Source organism: Rhinolophus ferrumequinum, chromosome 7 (assembly GCF_004115265.2).
Source record: "Rhinolophus ferrumequinum isolate MPI-CBG mRhiFer1 chromosome 7, mRhiFer1_v1.p, whole genome shotgun sequence".
Classification (NCBI taxonomy): domain Eukaryota; kingdom Metazoa; phylum Chordata; class Mammalia; order Chiroptera; family Rhinolophidae; genus Rhinolophus; species Rhinolophus ferrumequinum.
The window spans coordinates 82,870,883-82,879,366 of record NC_046290.1 but is presented as its reverse complement, the minus strand read 5'-3'; the positions used below and the strand labels follow the sequence as shown (position 1 = coordinate 82,879,366).

Below are 8,484 nucleotides of genomic sequence, written 5' to 3'. Positions count from 1 at the left end.
TAATGTAATGTAATATAATATAATATACTGGGTCTTATATTAATTTTTGCTCCAAAAGACGCATTGGAGCTGATGATCCGGCTAGGTCTTATTTTCAGGGAAACACGGTAGTCCAAAATGGCAATTCTAATTTGCCTTTGAGCAACTTCTGAAAGAATTGCTTCTCAAAAATTTTCTTGAAAATTGGCATAGTGCTGCTTTGATGAATATGCTTTCATTTTCTCCGCTTAAATACAGTTTAAAATGAGAGCACCAACAGGTTAGATGCAAAAAAAAAAAAAATTACATCTGATTATCTGATTTCTGGCAGTGGTTCTTTTAACTACCTGTGGTAAGAAAAAGTTTTTCCTGTGGTGATGAAAATATATTTAACATTTCATGGTGTCAAATTATTTGTAGTTAAGTTTCCTTATGGGAGTTTGCATAATAGGACAAAGTAATGATTTACAACTTTTATATTTTATTTTTATTTGTTGACAGTTTTGTAACTTTATTTGACAATCAGCAGTTAGTTCTCATCCACAGTAATTGTTTGTAGATTTTTGAAAGTGGTGACAGGTACGTAGGTAACCAACTTATAGAGCTTACTTGGTGAATCTTCATGCTCATTATGCTTTCTGGACAACCGTGCCGGATGTGGTGTGGGACATTCCTTATTCCTTTGGTCCAGACAGATTTGTTAAGTCTGGTGTCAATGCGCACATCTAGGGTTCCCATCTCCTTCATGGCAAATTTCCGGATCTCTTTGAATGTCCAAGGCGCACGCTTCTTGAAATCCACTCCATGGATGCTCTTGTGAATGTTGTTGGTGTATTCTCTGGTCACAAGCACCGCCCTTCTTCTTCTCACCACCCTTCTTTGCGGGAGCCATCTGCCAGGCCCAAGTTGGAAAGCTGATTTACAAGTTTTTAATAAACAAAGCCAATCACCACAGGAGATAGCAGTTACTAATCTCCGTAAGGTTTGCAACCAACACTCTCTTAACAGAGGCATCAGCGTTCACTGCCTAGTGCCAAGATTCAAGATTTCTTGGAAATTGATTTTATTTTATTTTATTTATTTATTTATTTATTTATTTATTTATTTATTTTTCCCCTTCCCTCCATCTCCTTGTCTCCCCCCTTAATTTTATTTTTTTAAACTGTTAATAAAATATATTTTTTACTTGTATAATTTATTACCTGTTTGTCCACAGTAAAAGTTACTGTAATTTTGCTAAAAAAAATAACTTTTAACAACTGTGATGTATTTTAAATAGCTACTATTTCCTTGTAATTTGCTATTATTAATTTAAATATATTTTGACATTTACTTTTAAAGCAGAAAAACAGAGCTGGAAAAGTGAAATACACTTCATGATAAGACCAAATGATAAAATATGAGATAGTTATAATCCCAAAATTATTTCATAGAGGAAACATTTTGGAACATATTATTAAAAATCAATTTAAGTTATGTACTTAATTTGTGAAAGGCTTATGTAAACATAACTTGAACACACAAAGACAAAAACAAACTTATTTTTATAAACCCAACAAAAAAACTTAGTCAAATAAATGTGTAAATGATAGATAGGCTAGTAAAAAAATTAAATGAAAATTTTCTAAGAGTTCATTTATCAGTTATGTAATGTAAATTTTCCCCGAAACCAGTATCTTAGATTGCTATTCTTTTCACCTTTTGCTTGTTTCCCATGCAGGATGAAGAGGCAGCTGCAACTGCTGTTTTATATTTTCAAAGAAACTGTTTCATGATCTGACGTTCATTTTACTGAAAACCTGGAGTTTTGCTTTTTGGGGGTGGTTTTCTGTAATTTCTTATAGAACTTTTAGATCCAGATAAAGAATGGAAAAACACTGATTCAAACTTCTGGCTTCTGTACTTGACTGGATTTTGTCATTTCTTATATTCCAATATGTTTCAAGTATATTTTTTTCAGGTAACACTTCTTGGTTTTTGTTGTTGTTATTTCTTAACTGAAGAATAGCAACTACATTCCGTCTTTTGTAATGAAGAATGCATTTCCCAGTAAAGAAGTCATCACTACTATTACTTACCCTGAGACATGATGACTGTTTGTAAAACCTTCATTCTTCGTGTAAATCTTTCCCATCACTATTATTACTACGAGGGCTATCATACCCTTCTTTTTGTTGGTTTTACTTGGTGTTTTTATTTTGGGGTCAGCAGTGTCACCCGGAGTCACGGAGAAGTACAGAACCATTTTCAGAAGTCTTTGATAAAGAACTGCAATGTCCACTACTTTGGATCCATGTTCCGTCTCAGCTATTTTTTCATTTGTAATATTTATTGGTTTCTTTGCCTATATTTAGGTTTCTTTCCCCTTTTGCTCACTGATAACAGTCCCCTCATGCTGTAACTTAGTTGGATTGTCATTTAAACATAAAGTGAACTTGGCATGATTTTCCTACAAAGCATTCTCTAATGACTAAACTTCAGCAACGCTTTGCTATGTGCATCTTTTAAGCATCCATTTCATTTTGACAAAAGCCACTGAATCCTGATGATAAAACCAACCTTTGATTGTGTGATTCATAGATTTTTTTTAGATAGGTAATACCCTGAAAACATCAATTTCACTCCTTTTACTTAGCAGATAAACAGAGTAAACATTCAGAGTCAAAGAGGCGATTATTGTGAAAGTAGGAGGAGATTCCCAATCTCTTAATTTCCAAGGCCTTTCCACTGCACCATGTCGCTTCTTAAGGATCTTTTCTATATTAAATCTAGTTATTCATGGAATTGTTCATATAACTAAAAAATATAAAAAGAAAAAGGAAAGATTTCTTAATTTATTGCTTTACCTCTGCTATGATTTAATTTTTCTAAAATTTCTAACATGCCTAAAGTTACTAACCCAACCTCTCTACTCTTTTCTCTTTGTAAGCCCTTGTGAAAATTCTCATTACTTCATTTACCTCATTACTTCAGCTGTCACCTCCCATGTCCATGCAGAAGAGTCTCAAGTTTACATCGCCAGGACTAGCGTACCTCTAGTTCTTCTTTAAATTCCAATGTAAGTGAGCAAGCACCACCACAGATGGCAATGTGCAAAACAAATCCAAATAAATAAACTGTCAAAAACATGCAAGTCTGGACATTGGTGAGGAAAACTTTCGCAAGAGGAACTACTTCAATAGAGAAACACTCCAACTATTCAATCTGTAAGTGTCTTAAAAGTTAGACAGAAAGGACTTTTTCCAGGAGGAATAAACAAAACTAAAGGAATAAGGTGTCGGGAGTGGGACAAGTAGGTGACTTATCTGACATTTGAGCAGGAAATGTTTTTCTCTGTTATTCCACTTCTTGGCGATGGGGGTGGGGGTTGTTCCATGTCCCAATACTTTCATAACATCAGGGGCAAGTCAGAGTTTAGAGGGGAGTCTCTTACCAGACATTCTATTTCCTGGGGCAGGGAACATATCATGATGGTGCTTTGTAGATGGATCAGAAGTTAGCATATAGGTCTGAAAACACTGCCATCTGATTATTTCTTATAAATGATATTTAAGATGTGTCCATTCATGACTATACAACATTTGAAACCCTAGACAAATAAAATCTACACATGTACCACACTACAACCACTGTAGTGTCTTAAAAAAAAACAAAAAAACAAAAAACCCAGAAATGTTTAGAGGGGAGAAGAAAAGCCTAACTAAATTTTAGTTAAGACACATTAGAGGCCATTTTGCCCAATTGGTCAGTGAGAATAAACAGTACAGTTAATCTAATCATTCATTAAATAAAGACGGGATTTAGAGCATCTGTGTCTGGCACTGTCATAGCTAATCAAGGGGATCATTACTAGAGTTATCCAAATCATATGGGGGAAGGATGGTTCTTTGAATCAAGCTGTTTCCTGGAACACAAAAAAGTAGGTGCATTTCTTAATCATTGCTTTTTTTCAGGAGTATATGGATCAGGTAAAATGCAACACTGCTGAAACAAATACAGACTTCAATTTTATGCATGAAATATTAATTTAGCTTATTAAAATGTTTCATCTATCCAGCTTTTCAGTTCTAATCAGCAATATTACTAAGAGCTCAGCAGCTCTGTGACCGGCACCCACTCAGAGGATCTTTGATGTGATTGCCCTTGATCAAACAGCACTCCAAACTGATACAGGGAAGGTACCACATTTGCTTGGAATAAATGATGGCATTTCCTCCCTCTTCACCTCTTTCCTGCCAATCACTGTGACTTCTACGATAACTTTCAACTTTAGAGAACTACTATAAAATCTCCAGAAGACTGGTACTCTACCATGTACCATTCAGTATCATTATACTACTCTCTACTTGCTTTCTTTTCTGGCCCAATCTCCTTTCTTTCCTAAAACCTCTTTCATTGTGCCTTCTGGAATGCTCCATTAACAGTCACTCCCTAGGTGCCCTGAGCCTTTTCTCAATGTGTTCCCTGTCCATCTGAAAGACACTGCTTCCCCGTGTTCTCACAAGTAGAGGTTGCTTTTCCTTTCCTACCCATGTCTCTTCAGCTTGAATAGTTCCAGAGGGATGGGGAATGAAAGATCTCTTTTAGTGTACTTATCAGGTTTACATTACATTTATATATTAACCTATGGATAATTGACATCTTCTGTTAAATCTACATATCCAAAAATACTGAAAGCATTTGTTTTTCAAGTCTCCTTTTACTTCCTTCAGAAGCATTTAAATTTTCCACATATAGCTTTTAAGCATTTCTTAAGTTTATTAAAAAGCATTTTATTTTATTTTGATTTTAAATGGGGTACATTCTTCAATATATTGTCTAGCTAGCTGCTTTTACATGTGAAGATTGTTGATTTATACTCATATGTAAATTTTATGTTCAGCTTAACCCACAATTCTTATTCCATATATAAGAACTGTCTCATTATGTTGGCTAATATCTCACAGATGGTGATAGTGGACTTTTTTTTTATTTTTCCTGATTATAGAGTGGTTGCCCAGTTTTCTTCTACTAAGTTGTTGGATTTTAAGTCAAGATAAACATATTAGCATGTTAAGGAATACCTATTACTTTTCATTTTATTTAATCACTTGCAAATTAAGAATGGATATTAAACTTTCCTTTTTTAGAATCTATGGAGATTTACTATATGGGGTTTATCTTTGGATATAACATGGTTAATTTTACTACTACACGTCTTAATACTGAATAATATTTGTGTTTTAGAATAATCCTACTTAGTCATGATGTACGATCTTTGATATGGGAGAGCTCTTTTTCTCTTAGTTCATACATTTGTTCTTCAGCTGAATCCACTGTGCATTTTAACTCATTTGTGGAGTTGTTTTTCATCAACTATAATTTTCAGACTCAGTATTTCCATTAAATATTTTTAATGTCTTATTTTCCTTGATTCATGTTTCCAATACCATCTCCTGTGTTTCTTCCATCTGGTCCCATAAATCTACTGTAACTGGTAAGGTTGTCCTTTTTATTATCTTTCACTTACAGTGGATGCTGTACTGAAACATCTATTTATTTTTCTCTCTGATCTCACTTTTTCCTGGGGCCATTGGCTAGTTAGTCTAGTGATGTAAGTCTGTGTAGAAAAACCAACGTCCAAGTCCTAAGGGCCAAGTTGAGAAGACGGAGATGAGTTATTTCTCAGGGCAGAGAGCCCTGACACTTCTTTTCCCATGGGGTAGTCACTATCGTTGATTGTGCTATGTTGTATTCACCCCCATTGCTACTGTTAGCCCATTAAGCTGGCCCTACCCGAGATCCAATGGTAGTACCATGTTTCCCTGAAAATAAGACCGTGTCTAATATTAATTTTTGCTCTAAAAGACGCATTAGGGCTTATGTTCAGGGGATGTCATCCTGAAAAATCATGCTAGGGCTTATTTTCTGGTTAGGTCTTATTTTCAGGGAAATAGGGTAGTTAAGGGTTTTTCTTCTTGTGGGTTATTTAATTCTTCCATACTCAGTCATTCTAGTCCACTCACCTATTCTTAAGAGTGCTTTATCCTGCTCCCATACCCTACCACTCTTTGGTGGGTAAAGGTCATAATAAAAGCAACTTAAGTCATGGTAGAATCTTCTACCTCTTTCCATGGCTACCTGTTTTTTAAGTGCCATTGTTCTCTTTCCCTTATTTGGTTGTTGCTGGGAAACTTTAGAGATTATTTTTGATACGTATGTTTTTAAATTTATTTTGATCGTTTTTAAGGGGAGAAGATACTTAGATATAGCTTTACCACAACAATTTTACATAGAAGGCACTGCAATTTTGATTTTTCTTAATTTTTATGTAACTTGCTATATTTAAAAAGTGACATCATTAATTATCAAATGAAAATGAACAAAAGAGTGAGAAAATGATGCTGAAGCCATTAAAAACAAATCTCCTACCTTGGGCTAAGAAAAATGAAGTATAAAGTAGCTCCTAGATATTTAACAAACATATATAATTCTGAGTAACTTTCTGGGCTTTTTTCTTCCTGCTACTCCTGCCCATTTCAATTTCAGCTTCTCCCTCCCAACATCTCCAAAAACTTTAAAAAGGAACAACACAAGATTCATGTCTGGAAAGAGGTTTAGGAATCACAGACTCATAGTCCATAATAATCATCACATCCTTCACGATGAAAGCATTTTATACACTTGGGCCAGTACTGCAACTGCATTTCAGGACCCAGCATTCCCTTCCCCTCGGAAAGATGAAACTGTCAGCACCTCTGATAGTACTCTGCATCTAATACTTCAACTGACCTTGTGGCAATAGGTTTATAGCACACGGTGAGTGGGAAAAGAGCCAACATCACTATGACATAGTGCTATGTCAAATAAAGTGGGGGGACCGTTGCTCAGTCGGGATCTCAGAAGACTGTAATCCTTGCTAGACCGGAGCTACAATTTATATGACAAGCAGATGTGAAATCTCCTCTGGGAATTCAGCTGCTAGGACTCAGTGCGCGTGCACACCACACGGGGGGGGGGGGGGGAGACAGAGAGAGACAGAGAGAGACAGAGAGAGAGAGAGAGAGAGAAAGGAAAATAAAGCCCACTAATGTAAGATATGTAATAATGAGCCTAACAGGTTAATGCAATTCTAGTTGGTTTAGGACAATTCCCCCACTAACATGATTTGCTGAAATATTTCCTTCCTCTCCTTTTAACCACGTTCTTTCAATTCTTCAAAGTTAAACTCAAGTCCAAATGTGTAAGTGAAGTTTTTCCCAATGACATGAACATTATTCTTTCCTTGTATGGTTTTCTTCCTACTGGTGATCCCAAAAATAAAAAAAAAAAAAAAAAAATATATATATATATATATATATATATACACACACACACATATATACATATACATACATACATATGTATTATAGAGACAGATAGAGACATATATATAGATATATATATAGCTATAGATATATAGATATAGACAACTCTTTTCTATTCTGCTCATAAGCCACTTATTTTATGTTAGAAAATCAATACAAAATGTACACAGATGGTTTAACACATGTTATGTTTTGTCACACCAACAAGAATGCCTGATCCTATGGACAGTACCATTGCACAAGCCCTGTATAGTCATTTTAATCCTAAGCATGCTGAATGCAATGTTGTGAACCTACCATCCAACACTCCGTAAAATTAGGCATTACTGGATATATTGAAAGCAGAAATAATTTGTTAATTCTCAATGAAACATTATTTTAAATAAATGTAATCCTTGTGAACTTGGAATAAACTTAGTGGAACCAACATTTTCTTTTTTACCAGATTTTAAAGTTTTTTTATACAAAAAAGGATGAGAAGTAGAGGTGTGGAAAATAGAAATTAGAAACATAGAAAAGCATGACACTGTAAATGTAAATGGAAAAGATAAATGGAAACACCTTCAGCTTCTGGACCAAAAATGTGTGGTCCAAATCTCAGACCTAAGATGGTAGATATATGTTTGAAATCTCTCTCCAAACACAGAGTTCCACAGAACAAGGATTGCTTGTGAAAAGAAAGCAGATTTTGGGGTGGGGATTCAATATGAGTCAACAAACTGCACCATAAAAATACCTTAAATGCCATACAGCTACTTTGTAATAAGTTTATTCCCAAGGTAGCAGTCAAAAACAGGAGATAATCTAACTCTCTTCCTAATTTAGCACAATAGTAATTTTAGTGGCCTGAGTTCTAATTTCCTTTTTTTTATTAAAGTTATTGGGGTGATGATTGTTAGTAAAGTTATATGGGTTTCAGGTGTACAATTCTATAACACATCATTTATATATCACGTTGTGTGCTCACCACCCAGAGTCAGTTCTCTTTCCATCATCATATATTTGATCCCTTTTACCCTCGTCTACCACCCCTCTCCCCGCTTACCCGCTGGTAATCACTAAACTATTGTCTGTGTCTATGAGTTTTTGTTTCTTCATTTGTTTGTCTTATTCTTTTGTTGTTTTCAGTTTTATATACCACATACCAGCGAAATCATAT

The 8,484-nt window shown here is 34.9% G+C and overlaps 1 pseudogene; it reads right to left on the bottom strand.

Annotated features, from left to right (window-relative positions):
• Positions 1–508: 508 nt before the first annotated feature.
• Positions 509–871, bottom strand: LOC117025297 (60S ribosomal protein L31-like; annotated as a pseudogene).
• Positions 872–8,484: the final 7,613 nt, after the last annotated feature.